Source organism: Macaca nemestrina, chromosome 3 (genome assembly GCF_043159975.1).
Source record: "Macaca nemestrina isolate mMacNem1 chromosome 3, mMacNem.hap1, whole genome shotgun sequence".
Taxonomy (NCBI): domain Eukaryota; kingdom Metazoa; phylum Chordata; class Mammalia; order Primates; family Cercopithecidae; genus Macaca; species Macaca nemestrina.
This window is the reverse complement of record NC_092127.1, coordinates 43,612,634-43,635,369: the sequence shown is the minus strand read 5'-3', so window position 1 is coordinate 43,635,369 and position 22,736 is coordinate 43,612,634. Positions and strand designations below refer to the sequence as shown.

General features: G+C 40.1%; 3 long non-coding RNA genes across 6 annotated transcripts in view; 1 reads left to right on the top strand and 2 right to left on the bottom strand.

The window, feature by feature from the left end:
* Positions 1–1,195: 1,195 nt before the first annotated feature.
* On the bottom strand, positions 1,196–3,508 carry LOC105463422 (uncharacterized). The gene is made up of 2 exons (XR_011620922.1): positions 3,384–3,508; positions 1,196–1,608 (listed from the first exon to the last, which is right to left on the bottom strand). It is a non-coding gene; the product is annotated as an uncharacterized lncRNA (long non-coding RNA).
* The window catches only part of LOC105463426 (uncharacterized), a 36,075-nt gene continuing 16,786 nt past the window's right edge, over positions 3,448–22,736 (top strand). The window contains exons 1-3 of one of the 4 annotated variants that reach the window (XR_011620921.1): positions 3,469–3,668; positions 4,807–5,108; positions 21,072–21,376. This is a non-coding gene — a long non-coding RNA (uncharacterized lncRNA). Of the gene's footprint in view, positions 3,669–4,806; positions 5,154–21,071; positions 21,377–22,736 lie in introns of those variants that run through there. The other 3 variants (XR_976318.2, XR_976317.2, XR_976316.2) reach the window with 3 other exon arrangements.
* LOC105463423 (uncharacterized) lies at positions 8,202–12,065 on the bottom strand. Its single transcript, XR_011620923.1, has 3 exons — positions 11,938–12,065; positions 8,823–9,101; positions 8,202–8,328 (listed from the first exon to the last, which is right to left on the bottom strand). It is a non-coding gene; the product is annotated as an uncharacterized lncRNA (long non-coding RNA).

The following is a 22,736-nucleotide window of genomic DNA, read 5'->3' as shown; positions in this document are numbered from 1 at the left end:
ACACAGTGTCTCAATAACCCTAAGGTAGGCAGGAAAAAAAAAATGTTGCTGAGGCTCAGAAAATTTAAATGGACTTCCTGAAATGTGACAGAAGGCAGACCCAGGACTAAAACGGAGGTCCTTGGAAGCCTGGCCCAGGGCTGTTCCTTCCTTACAAGGAAGGACTTATAAAGAGCTTGCTCAATTCAAGGTTCCTTTGGCCTGGGAAATCCTTTTGCTTCTGCTCACTTGATGCCTCCAAGATTGGATCTCTGGGTATCCCTTTTTACCTGACACGCATCCTGGCCACATCTTAGCCTGTAGTGCTCATGTACCTTCTTAGTCTCTAATCTGTCTATTGGTGCTTTGATATGTTAACCATGGGCTATCTTACTCCCTCAATTTTATTTTTGGATAAATTGGAGAAAACAGTTTTAAAACGATGAACTATAAGACTTTGATGCTGATTCTTCATTCTCAGTACCAAGCTTTGCCTATACTTCAAAACAGATCTCAATGGACAAGGAAAAATAATATCAGTATTCCACTGGGCATCTAAAGTGCTAGGCATTATGCTGAAAACATTGCATGTTTTTAACATTGTATCAAGATGGGGACTGAAGGGCTTTAAACCTGGGCAGTCTGACTCCAGAACCCAAATGTCAGCTGTGACACTGTCGTTGTCTCCCGCAATGCCATACTTGCAAGTTTTGTGTAACATAGCATTTAGACATCTCTTCACAATTATGAAATTCTGGGTTTTCTTCCCCTGCTGTGGCCCAAACACAAACTAAGAACATACCTAATGAACAGCTGCAATTGATATTTTCATCTTAATTAGGGATTAAATATAAAATAAATCATTCTATTTAACATGAATTATGATGTCCTAACTTTTCCAGTAGTTCATTTCAAATAGATTGTTTCATAGTAGGAGAAAACAGTAGCTTTTAAAAGTATATGTGGGAAATTAACTAAAATATTAAAAAGATCACTCACCCACTGTTAGCCTTTATTTTTTACCCCAAAACAACATGAGAAAATAAGTTTTTTCTTTTACCTTTGCTGTACTTTCCTCCTTGAAAATAAGCCCATTAATAAGGAGACGTAAAAGGAAAATGTAAGTATCTCAAGACAAATTATACTAAAACTTTTTTAAAAGAAACAGTTCTATCAAAACAAGTTTGCAAATAAAAATAATTACCAAATGAAGATATTAGGGGAGTATCGCCATTAGGCATGTTTTTATTATGCAATAATTTATCCATGAACAGTTTATATTTCATATCCATATTACAGTGTTTTTTTTTCCCAGTCACTGGGAGTACTCAAGCAGAGCTGATGAAAATTCATCATTCTGGAAAGTTCCAGAAGGGATTTTGCAGTGAGTAGAAAGGTGAAATCTTGGACGATAAGGTCTCTTCCAATTTGAAGATTGTATAATTTTCAACTTAGGCAACTGGCATAAGGTGAGTATCCTCATGGACTCTGTAGTGATGGTGGAAAGCAGTGGTGGGCTATCGTGAGCTCTGGAGCCAGCCTGCCTGGTTTTGCTGTTGGACTTGACCACTTAATTGCTGTGTGAACTTGAGCAAGTTATGTCTCCCATCTGTACCTCAGTTTTCTCATCTGTAAAATGTTGATACTAATAGTATTAACCTCATAAAGTTGTTGTGAAGATTAAATGAGTTAATGTAAGTAAAGTGCTTGAAACGGTCCTTGTCACATGGTAAATATTCTATATCATAGCTATGCTATTATTTTCCAATAATAATATTGGGAAAATATTAGACAATATTGGAATAATATTCCTACCTTATTGGAATAATATTGGAAATTATAGTCCAAAAATATTCAACTATTATCTGATCCATCTTATGGTCTCCAATATGAAACAAACGATAGCCCATTGTGAGGTTAATTATGGTGAGGTAAGGGCTCATATCTTGTCTGAAGCAAAGGAAATAAAAGAAGAGGAGAGGTAAAATGAGGAATTTTATTTAAAGGGAGCAGAGAGATGTCTAATGTTCAGGGAGGAAAATGAATGCTCCATAGGCCTAGTGATATCAGGAGTGAAAGTATGCTAGGAGAGAAAAAGCCAGTGGTATACAGTCTCTTCACACACACACACACACACACACACACACACACACACTCCTCAGCGAACACATTTGGGGATTACTGGTCTATCTGCATCTTAAAGTTTTCACTTTAGCACTGGGGTTTAGTTCTAATATTGACCTATGGCTTCCATTTGGCAGTTCAAGTCCACACATTTGCCCTGAGCCCCTGCTAAGCAGCAAGTGTTGTGGAAGCAAAGAATGCTGCCTGAGGCTGCAGTCTAGGAGGAAGGGGCCGACAGGACTGTGCCCACAGTCTTCACTGGGGGGTAAGTGCTGTGATCAGCTTCTGTGCTGGATGCTATGGGTGCTGGATGCTATGGGTGCTGGATGCTATGGGTGCTGGATGCTATGGGGGCTGGGAGAAGGCCACCTGACTTAGCCTACAGGGACGGGGAAGACTTCCAGGCAGAGGTGAAAGCTTCACTTAGATGTGAAGCAGGTATTAGGCTGATGAAGAAAGTAAGCCAAACAAAACAAAACAAAGCAAAACAAAACCCCAAGAAAATTAGACTAAGAAATGTTTTAATTCCTTCCATAAACTTTGAAAATAGGCAGGCCTAGGCTTGAATCCTGGTTCTGCTCTTCACTAGCGATGTGACTTTGGGCAAGTTACTTAAACTCTCTGAACTTCAATGTAGTCATCTCTGGGACAGGGTCCCTATCTTATTGTGTTGTTCTGAGAATTAAAGAAACAATGTATGATCACCTCATAATCCAGTGTCTCCCAGATGCTTATTTTGAATATCTGTGGTATTAAATCACTCATACTAAAACATAATAAAAGAGGAAGTAATGATTTGTTGAATTTAGAGGAAGAAATAATGACAAGGAAAGCCAAAAGTATCACAACAAGCTCTGTATTTAGGCTCATATGTCCATTCTTGCCAGAGCCACTAATTCAGAGCTAGGGTGGAGAACAACTGGCCAAAGTCCATTACATTCCATCTAATGACATGTCTGTTGCGGGTGCGGGGAGGCTATTGGCAACTCACCTTTTCCAATACCCTCATATTATAATACAAAGCTCCAGCCCAAACTGAAAATTTAAAGAACAATCAGCCAGATCACCTTCTCAATGACTATGATGTTTAAAGCATTCACAAAAGTGAATTCAAATTATTGGTATGTTTTATTAGCACCATCTGTAATTTCACCTTAACACAAAGATGAAGCAAAACAGGAGCAGGAAAGGCAGTCTATAATAAAAACTCCCATTTATCACAGGCCTCCTATGGGTTCGGTACTCTTTATTCGCTATTTCTAATGCATATTGCAACTTACAAGGCAGTTCTGTTCTCCTTCACAAATGAAGCATCCACAGCACAATTGGTGACTTCACAAAGGTCCCATGGCTCCTAGGTGGGAAGCCACCGGAAGGCAGATCTGATTCTAAAGCTGCTGTCTGCATGCCAGGCTAGTACAACTCTCAATCTGGGATCAGGAAAGAGAGGTACCACATGTGGTCAAGGAGCTCCCACATCCCCAGGAGTCCAAGGGTTGCCATTCTTCCTCCTTCTGTCTCCATGATGTCGCCACTACAATGTTGTCATATTGTGAACTGTTCTGGTAAGTTACAAATTTTTCCACAGAAAAGAAGAGAAAGGGCTACCCAAAAAATGGGAGAGGAAAAAAATAATCATAAGTCTTCAGAGGTAAGTGAAGTTAAGAACCTGACCTTGGATGGGAGTGTCCTAACCCAATGGTGGCCTTAGTCATGTTATACTTCTGCTTTGCAACTGATCCCAGATGCAGACACAGTCTAATTGTAAAGAGAAGGAGTTATCTGGTGTATTAACTTGTTAGGTGAAGTAGAATGCTTTAAAAAAAAGGTGAATTTTAAAAATCACATACCTTGATTCAAATGCAGTCTTGGCCACTTAATAACTGTGTGATTAAGCCTCATCTACTTATCTTCTAAATGAAATTAATAGTATTTACTTCACTTTTCTCATCTGTAAAATGGTGATAATACCACCTATCCTCGTAGGATGATGGTAAAGATGAAACAAGAATAAAAGCTATCATCTAGAAAATAATAACCGAAGTTACCTATTGATATTTTTCTGTGATTATTTTAATTAGCTACAGTATAGCATTCTTACATGAAGTACCTGGATGTGGTAAATAATCAATAAACAGCAGCTATTATTATTAGCAGGGCACAGTTTTGTATTGGTGCAGGTCTACTGGTGGAAATAAATGAAAGGAGGAGAAATCCTGTAGGTGACAGTAAACAAATTCAAACATAAAACCAAAAACAGCAATAAGAAAGCAGAAATGGAAGAAAAAGAATCCTAGCTTGAGTCAACCAACTTGTTACCGGAATTTACTTATTAAAAATCTCTACAGTGTAAATTTAGCCTTTAGAGATTTAATTTTTTTTTTTTACCTTTTTCTTTTGTTTTTACCAAAGTCCACTTTGAAGAGTCCAGTCTTCACTGGACCAAGGAAGAAAGGAAAATAAATTTAAATGTTTATGTATTTAGGTAGTTTTGCTTTGTAAAAGAGAAGAATCCAGGTCAGGTTCTTAACTCCACTCACCTCTGAAGAATTCCGAGTCATATTTCCCTCTCCCTTTTTGGGTGATGCTTTGTCTATGTCTATGGTAGAGGTGAAATGGGGAAGGGACACTGCAGGGGTGGTGATCCTTCTCCTTGGAATGGTTTGTCCCTAAAAGCTACTCTGTCTGCTTCTTTCCTGTCAGGGATGTTAGCAGAGCTCAAATCCTTATGAATCCAAACTCCCAAGCCACTGGATCCGGTGAGATGGCTGGAGCCCAGCAGGGTCAGCATGAGGAACACCACGAGGACTCCTGAAACACCACATTCCCATGGCTGCAGCAGGGCAGCGGGGTAGCTGGAAGGCACAGTGTCCCTGAAACTGTCGTCCTGGGCAAGGAGTGTGGCTGCATGGTGGGTCGCCTGACCTGTAAGCAGATCTTGGAGGCAGATGTGGGAAGTAGGAGTGCTGTGGCAACACAATGTGGAAATCGGGAGTTCTCTTCAGGTGTGATGCTCACAATTCATGTAAATCTATTGATCTATGTATTTACCTACCTACCTCTATGTGTGTGTTTGTCTGGGAGTGGGGTGGAGCAGTGTAAGGTGGGTTCAGGAACTGTGTTCGTCAGGGCTGTCTGGGGACACAGAACCAATAGGAGCTATATCTATACTGATATCGGTATCTCGACAGATACAGATAGACGAGAGGGGATGTATTAGGGGAATTGGCTCACATGACCTTGGTGGCTGAGAAGTCTCACCACAGTCCATCTGCAAGCTGGAGACCCTGGGATGCGGGTAGTGTGGCTTCAGGGCAAGTTCAAGGACCTCAGAATCAAGGGAGCATATCTGCCCTGAGGATGAGATCGGGAAAAAGCCTGCAGGCATGTGTTTGAAAGGAGGTGAGAGAGGAGGATCAAGAAGGGTTTTCTCAAATTACAGTTGCAATGCAAGAAAGGGAAAGGTGAGAAAAGGGACCTGAGCCCAGGCCTTGGGAGGAAGAGGAGGAGGAAGAAGGGCAGACCAGGGCTGAGGTCAGAGCTGGTCGCCAGAGGAGGACGCCTGGGCCCCTGGCCCCTGCCTGAGCAGAGGTGGCCGAGGTCCAGGAGCCAGAGGAGAAGAAACGGACGCTCGCACCGCTGCTTCTGGCTTGCCCAGAGGGAGAAGGGTGATGGGGCTGTTCCCGTGCACCCAGGACCATGGCTCTTGAACTTTATGTGTCGGGAAGGAGGCAAGGGCTGAACTGGAGAGCCGGGCCCTTCATTTAGTGCCCCAGGAAATGCTCTTTTCCCCGCGGGAGCCTCCGCCTGTGGCTGTAATGATCTTGGACTGGAAGGTCAAATTCCAAAGACTTAAAACCGCACCTGCAGCAGGACCGGCCACATACATTGTAGAGTATCTTTAAAATAAAATGCTGCACTCTCCTGCAACTGTCAGTCTGAGACAGAAGTCCTGAGTGCCCAGGGGCGGCTGGTGTAAGTCCTGGAGTTTGAAGGTCATAGAGCCTGGAGTCCAAGGGTAGGAGGAGAAGAGTGTCCCTGCTCCAGGAGAGAGATAGAGAGAGAGAGAGAGAGAGAGAGAGAGAGAGAGAGAGAGAGAGAATCTTTTTGTGTTTGTGCTGTTGTTGCCTTTTTTGTTCTTACCTGTGCCCCCAGCCATTTGGATGATGCCCCCACATTGAGGACAGGTCTTCCCCAGTCAGTTTACTGACACACCTGCCAGTGTCCTCTGGAAACCATCTCACACACACACCCAGAAAGAATGCTTTACTAGTTCTCTAAGTATTCCTTAATACAGTCAAGTTGGCACCTAAAATTAACCATCCTAGGGACACTGCTATTTTTAAATCTACCTAGAATTTGCACCTCTGACTCTAGCGATTGAGACAGAATTCATTTTCAGGGAGACTATCCTTTTGATTGGAAAAACACTGATATAAGCTCTTTAGTTAAACAATGATAGGGCCATGCTTCTATTCTGGAAGAAACAGATTAAGATGGAGCAAAGCTAAGCTGCTCATTAGAGATTTTTATTATTATTTTTTTCTCTAATAGATTTTATGGCTTCCTCAGAAAAGAAGCAGGCCAGGGAAGAGTGGAGATGGGCAGAGTGGTGATAAAACAGGGGGCTCATGGAGAGGAGGAGAAAAGGACTTTAGCACCACAGTGGCAGGCAGGAGGTTAAGAGCAGAGTTTAATTGCAAGGGATTCCTTTGATGGGGTTATGACCAATCTGCTTTAGGAGCAATGATACAGAATTTTGTATTTCCCTTTTGGTGGTGCTGTGGTTTGGATGTTTGTACCCCAAAAAACCTCATGTTGAAATTCGGGCCCAGTGTTGGAGGTGGGACTTCATGAGAGGTGTTTGGGTCATGGGGGAAGATCCCATATGAACTGATTAATACTCTCCCTCAGGGGTAAGCGAGTTCTCATCTCATTGGTTCCCGATCCAGCTGGTTGTTACAAAGAGCCCAGCACCCTCATCTCTCTCTTCCTTCCTCTCCATATGATCTCTGCATGCACCAGCTTCCTTCCTGTCGTGCTGTGAGTGGAAGGAGCCCAGGGTCCTAATGGCAGATGCCTAATCTTGAACCTTCCAGCCCATCAGAATAGTAACCCAAATAAATCTTTTTTCTCTATAAGTTACCCAGTCTCAGGCATTTCTTGATAACAACGCAAAATGGACTAAGGCATGTGGTATGACTCCTCATGTTATTCTCAAACTCTCAGTAAAGTTTTGTCACTCTCGCATAAACCCGGGGGGCGGAGCTTGCAGTGAGCTGAGATCCGGCCACTGCACTCCAGCCTGGGCGACAGAGCCAGACTCCGTCTCAAAAAAAAAAAAAAAAAAAGTTTTGTCACTCTCTATGGCTGGTGTCAGCAATATTGTTGGAATAAAGAGAGCACTTGGTGTCCACATGGGGCAACCGATTAACAAAGAGGTAAGGTCAGGAGATGACAAGAGGAAGCACGGAGCTGGTATAAGCATTCCCTGACAAATCCTCGAAAGTTCTTGCGAAAGAAGACTACGTGTTTCTTGGTCACACAGGATGGGATTCACATTTTTTGAGGCAGGGATATTGTCATAGACATTGGGGATACCTGGCAGCACATGAATCCACTTTTTATGTTTAGGGATGTCCTCACTGTATGAGTCTCCATGAGGGTTAGAGACCTCCACTATGTTGGTCAAATAGGCCAGAGACTTGTATTTCCAGCCTCCTGCCCTGGAGAGGTGGCATGTGATCTAGAGTTGGCCAATTAGGCACCTCTCCAGGACTTTGCATTGGAAGTTAGTGAATCGATGAAGAGGAGTGGTGGAGAGTCTATTCTGAGGAGTGGGGTGTTGGGGTGGAAAGCAGCTAAATCCTCCAGTTTCCTGGGGCAGGAGAGAGAGTAGAGTTGGTAGCATTATTTAGTTGAGAACATCCAAGAAGCAGATGCCAAGATGGGATTCGAGGTTTATTAGGGAAAGAAATTCATTAGGGAAAATGGCTCTGGAGGATAAAGAGGAAGGGAGTGGGAATTGGTGGAGAGAGACATTAGATTGGGAGACAGGTCTAACAACTGTAAAAGGAGAAAGAGATGCAAAGAATGGTGGGAAAAGCCTCAGACTGCAGCAGAATTCTGAGACAATCTTGGCTTGGCCAATGGAGAATCTCCAGGCAAAAGTTGCTGTGTTCATTTTTCTATTGCTGCTGTAACAGATTACCCAACACTTTAAAGCTGAAAACAACACAATGACCATATTGTACTATATATCTGTAATTTGCTAAGAGGGTAGATCCCAAGTGTCTTCACCATACCAAAAAAATAAAAATAAAAAATAAAAAAGAGTGGTAACTATGTGAGGTGATGGAAATGTTCATTAGCTTGATTGTGGTGAGGAACACAAATCTATTATCTTACAATTCTGGAGGTCAGAAGTCTGACATGAGTCATAGTGCTAAAATCAAGGAAGTGACAGGATTGGTTCCTCTGAGAGCTTCAGGAGAGCTGGGGCCTGCCCTTTTCAGCTTCTAGTGACTGCCGGCATTCCTTGGCCTGTGGTTGCATCACTTCAGTTTCTGCTTCTGTCATCACCTCTCCTACGTCCCCCTCTGATCGCCTGCATCCCTCTTATAAGGACGCTTGTGGTTACACTGGGCCCTAAGTAATCCGGGATACTCTTCCAAGATTACATGTGCAAAGTCCCCTTTGCCCTATAAAGTAACATTCACCTGTTTCCTATGCTGGTGGCAAGTATAAGCTCTGATGTCCATTGTCTAGTGCTATCAGCAGCAGTGCCCATTGTTCATGTTCTTGTGGCATGATTTGTACTTGGGTTCTAGATTCCTAGAGTCTCTCTTCTTCTACCTGTTTTCTGAACCTTCTCAAAACTTCCTGGCGTTTCTGTGAGCCGCTTGGCCATCTTTTAATAAACTTATTTTCTACTTAACTCAGTCAGAGTCAGTGTGGCTGATCATTGTTAGGTTTGGTGAAAGCAGGAGGCTCTGTTACTAAAAGGAAAAGAGGAAATAATTGCTGTAATTTTAGAGACTAAATTTTCCAACCTTCCTTGTGGCCAGGCATGGCCATGTGACTAAATTCTCATCAGGGAAATGTGAGCAGAAGTGATGTGTCTAATCTCCAAATCACTTATTCAAAAGGAACTCCCTTGCACATTCCTTCCTCTTTTCTCCCCTCTTCTGGGCTCAGTATGTATATGGTATTGGGGAGTCAGCTTGCTTCAGTGAATAAGAGCAACATTTGAGGAGATTACAGGCACCTAGAAAGATGGAACAAGGCTCTCTGGATGGTTTTATGGAGCAGAACCACCTTCCTATGTTTGCGGGTCTGTGTTCTTGTGGGTTGTTATGTGAGAGAGAAATAGGCCTATATTGGTTGAACCACTGTATTTGGGGGTCTCTTTTGAAAGCCACAAGCCTATTCTAGGTTTAGTATAACCTAATGAAAACAATCAATTTATGTCTAATATTCCTGACTAGTTCAGAAATAAGAACCAGGAAAGATTCCAACATCTCAGGGAAGGGGGAGAAGGAGGGATTCTGGGAGTAATTGTTGGGAAATTTGGGGATGAAGGCAGTAAAATTTCAGTAGTAGCATTTAAAAATGAGAATTTGTTAGTCTATGACATGTAGGGGTAAGACAATGGCATTTTAGGGGTCTGAGTAGCCACTGCCACTGAATAGCATAGGTGGAAAGAGTTACACAAGAAGGCTATGGGGTGAAGTAATTAATACTCACAGTCAGGAGTAGCTTAAATAAAGAAAATAACAAACTCAAATCACTAAATTCTCAGCCCAAGGCACAGTTAGAAAAAAAGGGAATCATATATAACTATGCTAAAATAATCTCTTGCAGCAGGGCCAAAATAGCTGCAAACCAAATGCAATGGTTAATTCTGAATTTTGCTTTGATCTGTTGAATTCTCAGGCTTGTCAGTAGAACATTGAACATAAAAATGTGGAACCCTGATCACTGAAATGGGGATATATGGAAGGATTCAGAGGCCTTGTAAGGTTTTGATCCTCCAATTGCTGCTGCCCCTCTGAGGGTCACAGAGGAACATATGTCCATAGGTCACAGTTCATGAATCCCTACAAAGAAGCTAGTCTTTGCAAATTCTGGTGAATTTTAACAGCGTAAAGTGGAAAAAGTCTGTCTATGTCCTGATGAGCATCAACTGTGAAGAGGCTGTTCTCGTCTTATTTGAAAACCCTGTAAGAACCTCTCTGAGGACTTACTCTACAAGGACATGTCAATTCTTTACTTCCACATTCCCAACATCCTTCATTTTCCATAGTGCCATAATTAAAATGCCAACATGCCTGTGTGTATGGTGGTGGTGGGGCAGTTACAAAGTCAAATATCAAAGAAAAGAATAATTTTTTCCTACTTTATGTTAGCAAAAACATCTGTGGAATATGATTGGGTAATGGATTATGGGGTGCTAGTCAAGGAGGGTGAGAACATATATTTAAATGGAGAAGAATTTATCTCGATCTTGGGAAGGGGCAGTGGTATTCCAGGGCTTTCACTAGGTTCTTCCCAAAGAATTAGTCAAACCAATCTAAAAAATTCACGAGGAAACTGCAAAGATTAGTGATAAATTAAGTGTTGGAAGCATATAGTAGCTTTGTATCCCCATATAGCTTTCTGATTTGACTAGGGCAGGACCTGGATGGATCTTAGCAGAGTGGATTATTGTAAACTTAATCAGCTGATGACTGTAACTGCAGCTTCTACTCCTGATGAAGTCTCCTTACTAAAGAAAATCATTAGAGCCTATATGTGCAGTCACTACTTTTGTTTACTTTTTTTTTCTATCCCAAGGATTGGCAGACTCTTTTTCCTTTGGTATGAAGCCAGATAGTGTAATGAAAGGTTCTGCAGACCATAAGGCATCTGTCGTATCTACCCAACTCTGCCATTGCAATATGGGAGAAGCCATAGATCATGCATAAACAAATGGGTGTGGCTGTGTTCTAATTAAATTTTATTCACAAAATGGGCAGCAAGTGCCCCAGTAGCAACAAGCACATCCAGTGCTCAGATCCTGGTTTCTAATATCATTCTCCAATCAAAGGAACTAGGGATCCTTGGAGAAATGACTGATTCTAGGACTAGGCTGAGAAATATACCACATGAGCCCAGAGCATCTTATTAAACCAAAAAGTAAGGATGTGCTCACAAATAACAAAAAGCAAAACAAAACAAAAAACTAAGAAAAGCCCACCACCACCAAACACACACACACACACACACACACACACACACACACACACACACACACGTCGATGGGGGTATTTCAAAGAGGCACAGGAGCCAACCAAAAGAGCTCTTCATGGCCAAAGCTGAGACAATTTGAGCAATAAAATAAAGTAGCATTGGATTATAGCTCAAAGTGTAAAGATCCATGATTCCATACTGATACAAATACAAGATTTAATAAACTAACAAGTGAGAAGAAGAGACAATCTCTCACGCAGAAGAATTCCAAATATAACACATAGATACTCTGTCTTAAACGAGGGAGAGCATAACTCCCCACTCAAGTGTGGGCTGTGCGTAGTGACTTCTCTCCTAAGAATACAGTAAGGAGAGGCAGAAATAAGTAACTTTACAGTGGAGAAACCTGACATGCACTATTTCAGCCAGGTGTTTGAAGTCAATATCAATAGTCATACATCATGTTGTTAATATATACCCTTGATATGATGTGGTGAAAAGGGCCCTTTAAATTTGTGATATTTTCCCAAAAATCCATAACACTGTTCAAATTGTGAGAAAATCATCAGAAAAACTCCAATAGAGGAAGATTGTGCAACATACCTGACCACTACTCAAAACTGCCAAGGTGAACTTGGTGCAGTGGTGAGCTCCTGTATTCCCAGCTACTTAGGGATCTGAGGCAAGGGGAAGACTTGATCCCAGGAGTTCAAGATCAGACTAGGCAACACGGTAAAACCGTGTCTCAAAAACAAAAGCAAAAAGAGAACTGCCAAGGTCATCAAAAACAAGGAAAATCTGAGAAAATTTCACAGTCAAAGTAGCCTAAGGAAATATGACAAATAAATGTAATGTGGTATCCTCGATGCCATCCTGGAACAGAAAAAGGACATTTGGTCAAAATTAAGGAAGTCTGAACAGAACGGATGGAAAGGGTCACGCAAGGACTGCGGGGTGGTATGGTTAATACGAACAATCAGGAGAGGCTTAAATAGAGAAAATAACAAACTCAAATCACTAAATTCTCAGCCCAAGGCACAGTTATGAAAAAAAAGGAATCATATATAACTATTCTAAAATAATCTCTTGCAGCAGGGCCAAAATAGCTGCAAACCAAATGCAATGGTTAATTCTGAATTTTGCTTTGATCTGTTGAATTCTCAGCCTTGCCAGTAGAACGTTGAATATAAAAAGGATTATTTAGTAATAGTCTATCAATACATGTTAATTGTAACAAATGTACCATGCTAATATAAGATGTTAATAACAGGAGAAATTGTGGGTATATTGGAAACCCACCATGCTGTCTGCTCAATTTTTCTGTAAAACTGCTTTAAAAATGCAAGTCTATTAATAAAAATTACAAAAGGCAGCAAGGCAGATTTCACCTTCAGACTCTACTTTGCTGACCCCTGCTATATATCCCTTTAACCAGAGAAAACAGTCAAGTTTGCTTTCACCTGGTAGGAACAGTAGAATACCTTTATTATTTTGTCTCAGAGTTATATCAAATCTCAGACTTTATACCACAACACAGGCGATAAGTGCCTTGAACATCCCATCATCACCTAAAACATCATTGGATCATAGGTACACTAAATTGATGATATCATGCTGACAAGAGTTGAAGAGCAGAAACTAAGAGCTACTCTCGATGCCATGGTAAGATACATGTCTGTAAGAGGAAAAGAGATATATCCTATAAAAGCATAAGAAGGAGCCTACCCCTTTAATAAAGTTTCCAGGAATCTGATGGTCCCAGGATATTGGAATATCTTCTTTAAAGGGATTGCTGGATTGGTACGTGTTGTAGCCCTCTGGGGATCTTTGGATTTTGTAGATAGTATTTTACATTCAAATGTGTTGCTCTGACCCATTTACAAGGTGACCTGAGAAGTTGCTTAGGCTCTCACAGGATGCAAAGAATAAAGAATAATCCATTATCTCAGTTAACAGGGCTTATTGTAAGATTACACAGGAAAGTAAGGAAACTCACAAAAAGCGAAAATAACTCAAGCTAAGCCACCAGAGAATTAAATATTATGGCTATTTGGGACACAATGAAAGGTCTTATAATAACATCTACTGACTCTAACAGCTGACCGTGCTCCAGATTCCAGTCTTCCATTCTGCTTATCTCCACTCAGTTTTTCTTTGCTAGGACCAATTCTCTACCCTCTCTTGGCTTCTGTTTCTGTTCCTGTTACTACTACAATGGAATAACTATTTTTAATCTCTTCTATTTATCTCCAGGTTTCTGTTTACTCATAGCTTCTCCTACCACCCAGTTTTTGCTTACCGCCTTCTTCATGTGTGCGTCTTGGCCTCTCCAGCCTGCTGACTCTCTGAATGCTTTGCATTCAATCTCTCAAAAAGAGTTTCTGATTGGACTCTCCGCTCTTGTCCAATGTCCTTTTATGGCAGAGCTCTTGTGCTGTCCTCCCTCAGGGACCCCTGGACAACTTCTAGAAAGCTAACAAACACCCATCACTGGTCCCATCAGCACTGACTGTGCTTGTGACATCACATGATGCTGACACGCTGACCTATGCAAAGGATGTTTTAGAAGAGGCTGTGGTTGTGGTAGACACGCTAAAGCTTCACCATATGGAGACATTATAGCCAGGAAGCACCTTTGCTGGCCCGTCCAGACAACTGAATTGGTCATTTTGACTAAGGAAGATGACAACCTTTAATACCTTAAAGCGTTAAAGGGAGAAAATGAAACTCCTGATGATTTCAGCTTGGAAGATGAACTATTAGGTTGGTGCAAAAGTAATTGTGCTTTTTGCCATTTAAAATAATGGCAAAATCACAATTACTTTTGCACCAACCTAATAGAAAGCTTTGACCTAGAGGAAGGTACTTTAGGAGACTGCCAATCATCAGCATACTTTCTGTTCCCTTTTCTCTGCTTATCTATGTAACATTTTATTCAAAGTGTGTGCTCCTGGTTTATGGTGGGAATATGAGTAGGATTGTGGAGAAAAAGAGCACAGAGACTCCTAATCCCATAAGTAAGCCTGCTGCCAGTGGTAGCCATACAGTGAGAATACTATAGAACTAGAGTCCAGTAGAGCACTTTGTTAGTCCCTGCCTTGGCTGGGTCATGTGTACGATGATCAACTTCTTGCTGCTTTTTTCTTTAAAAAAGTTAATCTGAACTTGGCAACTATGTTTTTGTTCATGGAAACCTGGTCATCCAGCCCCTTGGCACACTTGGTTTGGATTTTGATTCCCAGAACTCAGTGTACAGGCCTTTCCAGCCTCTCTCTCTGGCATATACATTGCAGCGCTCTGCAAGGTGCAAGTCATGAAAACACATCGTTTGGATTTCCTCTCTCTGGTTACCTGTCACTGTCAACTGCTCTCAATCCCTGGATTCATTTCCTCTTGGATTCTGTGAAATGCTCTCCTTAATCATTCAATGTAAAAAGAAGAAAAACTTTTTCCTGGTCTTTTTATATTTTTATTTTTTTAAATGGGAGAGGCTTTACTGATTTTCTTTTCAATTTGACCAATAATTTCCTTATGTCCACAGATACTCCTTAACAGTTGTTCTCTTGCTGTTGTCATTTTATATCAATGTTCAGAGAATACTTAATGGAATCTTCCTTCAATAACTAACTATTCACATTGGCTCTTATTTCGTTTGCAATTTTGAAACCAAAGATCTATGGAATTTAAAGCATATACTCCTCAGGCAAGAGGTTATTAAACAATCATTGGTGACTGTACTTAGTGTTAGACTTACAACTCAGAAAGAGGTAGTCTGGGTGAATTGAAAAATACCTCAAGCACTCAGAAATTAGGTCTCCAAAAAGCAACCATCTGCACCTTTTTTTCAAATGAAAATAGCATCATATCAGGATTAATTCAAGTTAATAGCTAAGAAAATATCAGTCTAGGTACTGTACATAGCTTCAATGCCCAGTTTCATTTTGCTACAAGAAGCTATATATTTTATTGGACACGCACACAAAAAGCTTGTCATATTATTCATCACCCCTAGAAGCAGGTCATAGAGCAGCAAAGTAATGTCACTAACAAGAAGCAGTTTTCTGTAGTAGACAGCAATTCTTACCCTGTCATGGATTTATCTTATTATTGACAGCAAATTTGGCTGGCATTGACCAGAATTGATGCTTTACCCAGCCCCATACCAAAGCTGGAACATGAAATGGGCTTATACTACACTTAATGTCCCTCACATATTTCCTCTGTTCAAAGTCACATCCCTTTTTTGATCTGAATGATGAAGGAGGACGTTTAAAACATAGACATTTCTATGCTTTATTATAGAGTAGTTTGTAAGTACCGTTTTACAGTGCTGACACTTATATGAGGAGGCAGCAGCAACTACTTTAATATGATTAAAGGTAGCAGTATTCACTACAACAAATGAGTTCTAACATTGGCTACCGGAGTTGTGTGTGTGTGTGTGTGTGTGTGTGTGTTTCTTCTTAGTGTCTGGCTTACTTTCTACTTAATTTGTTCAGGAAAACACCAGGTAAATTTGTATTGTAAAAATTTGCTGAGCTCACAAATGATCCCATAAGGAGTGGGCATTCTATTTTTTCTAGTTCTGTTGTTTCTGTCATCTTTTTAAGACATGTTGTATCATTAGGCTTAATGTGCATCTTATTTCTTTTAAGTCGCCTGAGTAATGAGCTATCAATGAGAATCTGGAGATGTATATAGAAGCAGTAATCATTAAAGGTTGTGTGAGTAACTGGGCTCAGGGTATGCAAATAAGCAAGGAGTGGGATGTTGCCCTCAGTGAGCAAGTGCGTGGTTGTCTGAAGCTACTGTGACGGGGAGCCTCTTGCGGTCAGTGGAGGGGCTGATGAAGCAGAGACAACTCCAGAAAAGATGATGCTGCCACTGAGGCCATCGGAATGATGGTGGGAGGAGGAACAGAGTCCACCTCAGAAAAGAGGAGGAAGAAATAGGGCCTCTTGAAAGGCAAAGGCTTTCTAGCTGGCCATTGACTATGACTTGGAAAAAGGCACAGGACCAAGAAAAATGAGTCAATGCTCTTCTCTCTGCCTGGAATATATCACCATCCCTGTACCTAGTTAACTCCTACTCCCCCTGCAGTTCCCACTTTAAATGCCACTTCCTCTATTGCTGTTAATGTTGTCCTTTTTTTTAGTACTTTTCTTTCATAGCACTGTTCACAGTTTATAGCGGTGTCTTATTTGAGTGTTGATTTGAGGGATGGTGTTGATTTAAATGATTTATTAATCATTCAATAAATGGTTATTGTACACTTACTTTGTGTTGAGTATGTAAGATGTTAGAGATATTTGGTGAATGAATGACAACATAAATGAGTGAATGATGCAAGAATTAGATTTCCAGGGACCCAGGGCTATTGAAATCTCCAGAAGAAAAATGAAGAAACCAGTTTTGCAAGACCGTTTGATGTCCCTGGGGAGGAATTTCGTGTATCAAATAAAGGAAGGCTGGGTGCAGTGGCCTCATGCCTGTAATCTCAGTACTTTGGAAGGCCAAGGTGAGAGGATCACATGAGCCCAGGAGTTCAAGTCCAGACTGAGCAACATAGGGGGACCCTGTCTACACAAAAATAAAAAATAAAAAATTAGCCAGGCTTGGTGGTGCGTGCTTGTGGTCCCAGCTACTTGGGAGGCTGAGGAAGGATCACTTGAGCCTGGAAGATCAAGGCTACAGTGAGCTGCACTCCAGCCCAGGCAACAGAGCAAGATCTTATCTCAAAAATTAAATTAAATTAAATTAATAAAAATAAATAAAGGAAGACCTTCTTCAAGAAGGGTCAGAGGCAGTACCTAGGAAAATTGTTGAAATCTTAGAAACTGTGAATGGAAAAGGCTGGACTGGCACATGCCCTCGGAGGTTGTATTGGGGAGCAGCTTTTGGGGAAGGCTTTGACATTCCTCCAGGCCCAAGGCATAGGAAGACAACGTAAGTTCTTACTAGACAAGAAATCAAAGTATTTTGATTTTAAAAATAGTTTTCTCTGTAAATTGGGCTAGACAACTCCATTTTTGTCTTCTGTTATTATCCAGATGTATGAAGGGCTTGAGATTTTACCCTACTTGCAAGGTAACCCATTGGCTTATCACAGCATGATTGCTGGCAGAAGACATGAGCCTCCTAGATCAGAGACACAGGACTTTATTACTCATAGAAAGCAAGAAGCATGAACATCAGCATATTTGTGTCAGTTATCCTTGCTCCCAAGTCCTATGAGAGAGATTCAGATAGGCCCAGATAGATGCCTGTATATGCAGTAGGTTGCATTGCAGGAGAGAAACCCTGAGCTTAGGGAACTTGAATCTTTTATATTCAGCAATAAGCATGTGTGATCTTTTCTTCAGAAGGTGACATACATTACCTTTATCATCCAAGGCTATAAGAAAATCTACGTTTTTCTCTGGAGGGAGACATATGTTTAAGTTCCAAGGCTGTTTGTTGTACAAATATCCTTGAAAAGATAGTCTGAAAAAAAGGGCAGTCAATATCTGTTTTAAAGATAGTCAGAAAGGCAACAGGTCAATAGAGGGTTTTCCCCCAAGAATATCCACCTTTTCTTCTATACTGTATTGACTTCTGAAGAATTTTCCCCACTAGTATGCCACTTCATTGGTTAATCTGAGTAATCTGACTGATAGAGGCTGGAAGCAAATTCATTCAATATAACCTCATACAGCATTTATGAGGCCACTGTGAGGCTACCACAGTTAAGGCTACTACAACCGGTACTGACCTCAACCATGATCCCCAGAGTTATAGGCCAAATAGCTAAACACATCTCATAAACTATCCACATCTACCTTCGAAGCCAGGTGGCTTTCTCCTTGTTTCCACAGTGATGGCTAGAGGCCTCACTCCAGGTACAGCGGGACGCATTACATTACATTACTGACGGTGTTTCCTTAAACACTTGAAGATCTCTTATCCCTCCAATCCCTAGGTGCAAATTACCATATTTTGGGGAGGGATGCAAGTTAATGCCTGGCTTCCAACTAAAAGTTGGTACTGGGGGTGCACCTGGTACCACGGAAAGAATTTTTTTTTACAATTGTCAGGGACCCCCAAGTGGGACCCATATCAGTTGGGAGCCACAGGTTGATAATGCCTCAAGTGTGGTTCCTAGCCAATTGGTAAATCTTAGAGTTCACAGTCCAGTTCAAATTGAGTCTAGTTCTTGATTTTGGAGAAAAGATTATCGATCTATCAATCTATCTATCTATCTATCTATCTATCTATCTATCTATCTATCATCTATCTATCTACTGTTGCATAAATATAGCCATGTGCTGTAAAATATTTCTGTCAACAACTGACTGCATGTTCTAATAAGCATATATAATAAATAAATCTTATGGTGCACAACGGTAGCCCCATACTGTATTATGATACTGTATTTTTACTATGTTTAGATATGTTCAGATACACAAATCCTTACCACTGTGTTACAACCGACTATAGTATTCAGTACAGTAACATGCTGTATAGGCTTACAGCCTAGGAGAAATAGGCTATATCCTATTACATAGGTGTATAGAAGGCTATACCATCTTGGTTTGTGTAAGTACACTCTATGATGTTCGCATAACGATGAAATCACTTAATGACGCACTTCTCAGAATGTTTCCCTGTTGTTAAGTGACGCATGACTATATATAGATTAAAAAATCATGTTGAAGAAATATCCTTCTAGCCTTGTTTTGTTAAGAATTTGGTCTAGAATATCTTTGAATTTTACCAAATGCTTTTGAGCATCTGTGAAGATAATCATACGGTTTTTCTCCTTATATGTAGCAATTTGGAAAATCACATGAACGATTTCTAAATACTGAAATGTTCTTACATTCTTAAACCCTAGTCATGGTGTATTATTATTTCAAGATGCTGTTGAATTCTGTTTACTAATATTCTATTTATGATATTTTTATGGATAGTCATCAGTGAATTTAGTGTGTAGTTTTCTTTTAGGTGCAATTTGTTAGCTTGTGCTGTGTTGTACTCATTTCAGTTAAAGAAAATGGACGCTTCCCTTCTTCTATACTTTGTGAACAGTCTCAAGTGCATTGGAATCGTCTTTCTTTAGAAATTCACATAAATTGCCATGTGAAACTGTCTAGAAACATTTTTAAGGGGTCTTGAGTTAGATTTTTCACAACTTTGTCTATTTTTAAAATAATAAATTAATCTGGTAGATATCTTTTCTAAAATCAGTTTCAGAAAATACAGTTTTCTATGTAATTATCTATGAATATGTATCTTTGTAATGAATTACACCCTTTAGCATTATAAGCTGCCTTTCTTTGTTTTGTTTAATCCTTTCTGATCCAAGTTCAATTTTTCTGATAGTAAAATCATGACCCCTGACTTGTTTCTGTTTATATTTTCATGGTATAACTTTACCCATCTTTTAACTTTCAACCTTTGGTAAATGTCTGTCTTTTAAGCATTCTTCATATATACAAACAGAGTTTAATTTTCTTTGTGATCCAACTTTATAAACTTTTTCTTTCATAGGTGGATTTAACTTATTTACATTTCTGTCATTTTTTTAATAGTATGCTTTCTATTTTTATGGCTTTAAAAATGTTTCTCCACTATTTGGACCCTTTTTTGTTTTGTATGTGGTTCTGCTAATAATTTGGAGGATTTGTATTTTTTATCTAGAGGTTGCTTTTTATAAACAATAGATTATAAAGTGTCCTTTATCTTATTTTTTTTGGGGGGTAGAAGAAAATTCAAACAGTATAAAAAAGAATGTGGTCTGTATATAGTATTTCAAATTTATTAATGTTTTTCATGGCCTGGTACATAATAAACTTTAAAAATATCCAATAGGGATTTGGAAAGAATGTGTAGTTTGTATATTGGGTAGCTTGTTAATTGTATATGACTTAAGTTCTCTATAGTGTTCCTCTCCCTACCTCTGACCTTTATCCTCTGTCTTAAGATAGCCAATGTCAACAGTTTTCTTACGCATTCTTCCAGGACAGTTATTTATGTATTTAATTTTATATGTGAAAAACCTTTTAAACATATAAAAACTAGATTATTTTATAAACTGTTTTATCATCTGCTGGTTTTAATTTAATATAATTTGGAGATACAATCATAGCCACACATGTAGATGTACCTCATTCTGAATAGTTCTTTTTTTAAAAAAGAATTATTAAAATAATCTTTTCTACCATGTAGATTTATTTTTGACATATTTTGTTCTTAACATCTAGTTTTCTTGCATAATGATCAGAGAATGTGGCTATATATAATATTTGGAGTTTACTGAAATATTTTTCATGGTCTGATACATAATAAAATTTATAAATGTTCTGTGGGGATTTGGAAAGCATGTGTAGTTTCTGTGTCTTGGCTAGCTTGTTAATTATTTGTGATTCAAATTCATTATAATGTTATAGATTTTTGGTTACTTGTCCTGCGAGGTCTGAGCAGTATGAGACTCCCATTATGATTGTGGTTTTGACAGTTCTCCTTTCATTTCCAACTTTTTGGTTTTTATGTATATTTTGATCACTGTTGTTCAGTTACAAAATAGTTTTTGGCTATTTTATCTTCTTTATGTATTGTATTTTGAAATCAGTATAAAAGATCTCCTATTGCACTATCTAATGATTTATCCATTAAAAATATATTTAAGACAATTTTTTACAAGTTGTTCAATTTACTTTTGGCTGATATATCTTTGCCTACTTTTTATGTTCAACCAGTGACAGTTTGTTTTAAGTATGTTTCATGGAAATAGCACATCGCTGGATCTAACGGCAATAAGAAGCCTGCAGGGTGTATAATGGGATTTTTTTGAGTCTTCCAGATTTAAATCTAAATCTTGGCTCCACTACTTACTGGCCACGTGACCTCATGCAAAGAAATGATTACTTCTCCAAGACTCAGTTTCCTTACTTGTGAAATGGGAAAATAATAGCATCATATTAATTGGAACTCTGAATTGTAATAAAAATGAGATTACAAAACAAAGGAAAATTTCTGTGCATAGGAAGCAATAAAAACTAAACCATGAAAAAAGGATGGGCTAATGCTGCCTTTTATTTACCCTTGCTACAGCCCAGCTGTTTCTTGCCTCTTACCTCAAATTGTCTGTCTCCAGAAAGGACCTGCCTCATGCTCCTTGTTAAATTCTAAAATCTCAGGAAAGAATTATTCATCTCCCTGGGGCTTATTTGAACCCCATCATTCAAGTTGGGGAAGAAGCACTTCCTAAGTAAGGGGGAGAGAATGCTGGGAGACAAAGCAGTCGACCCTGCAGGATGAAGTAAGGCCCACAGGTGATAGACATAAAAGCCTCTCCACAAGGTAGGTGCCCAATAAATGCTAGACCTCACTGCTAGAGATCTCTGCTCTTCATAATCATCATTTCATTTAAAAACGGAGTCTGCTTCAGTGAAGAGGGCTGTTTTCCCCCAACCTAGTCATGAAGAGGGAAACACTTTATAGCATTTGCTTTCATGCTGAATGGCTATCATTTATCTATGAGATGATTCCTTCAAGAAACAAACCTCTCAGCTTTACTGATCTTTAAAAACTGGACTCTTAAATTAGTACTGAGCATCCAGTTGGATGAAACCCCACCCTGTCTCCCTGGGCCAGTTTCTAAGATCTAGGTTATACCAGAGATAACATATTATAAAACCTTTCCATCCTTCTCAGCCTATCTTCCCATACACATAGGGCAGGCCTGACCCCAAGAGGCAGCGAGCCCATGCAGCGGAAGTCCCACATCATACAACCAAACAGGCTGTTCGTGAAGCTCCCTCTCAGCCCTGCTTAGGTCTATGGTACAAGTCTTAATCAATGTCCTAAAAGGGCGTGACACCTGACCTCTGCCGAGCATCACACAAATTCGTCCAGTATAAGTCAGACCTTACCATCTCATTATCTTTTCCAATGAATATGGCTGTCAACCTGGGTCCTGTGACAAAGAACAATTCATCAGAGTTTTGGGGTGATAAACATGATTGGAGACTTTAGCTAAAACGGTGAGCAGGAGCACAGAGGAAGCTGAAGCTAAATGTAGTGAGGGCTGGGGGGAGTTAAGCCTAAATATAAAAACTAGTCCTCAAAGGTCCTGTGTCCCTTAAAGGTGGGACATAGACCCAAGGTGCAGGCAAAGCCCAGACTTCACACTTTCAGATGGCAGCTGCTGGGACCTCTCCAACCAGGGCCCTCATGGTATGGCTTCTGGCTGGTGACCAGGGAATTCCTGGTGGGTCCCTGTAAGTGAGCGGCAGGTGGCAGAATGGCAGGCCAGCAGGTAGGAGCTCCACACAAGTCAGTCCAGCAGAGGCCTAGAGGGCTGAATGGGGAAACCAGGCGATTCCCTCCCACACAAAACATCCTCCAGTCTCACTGTGATC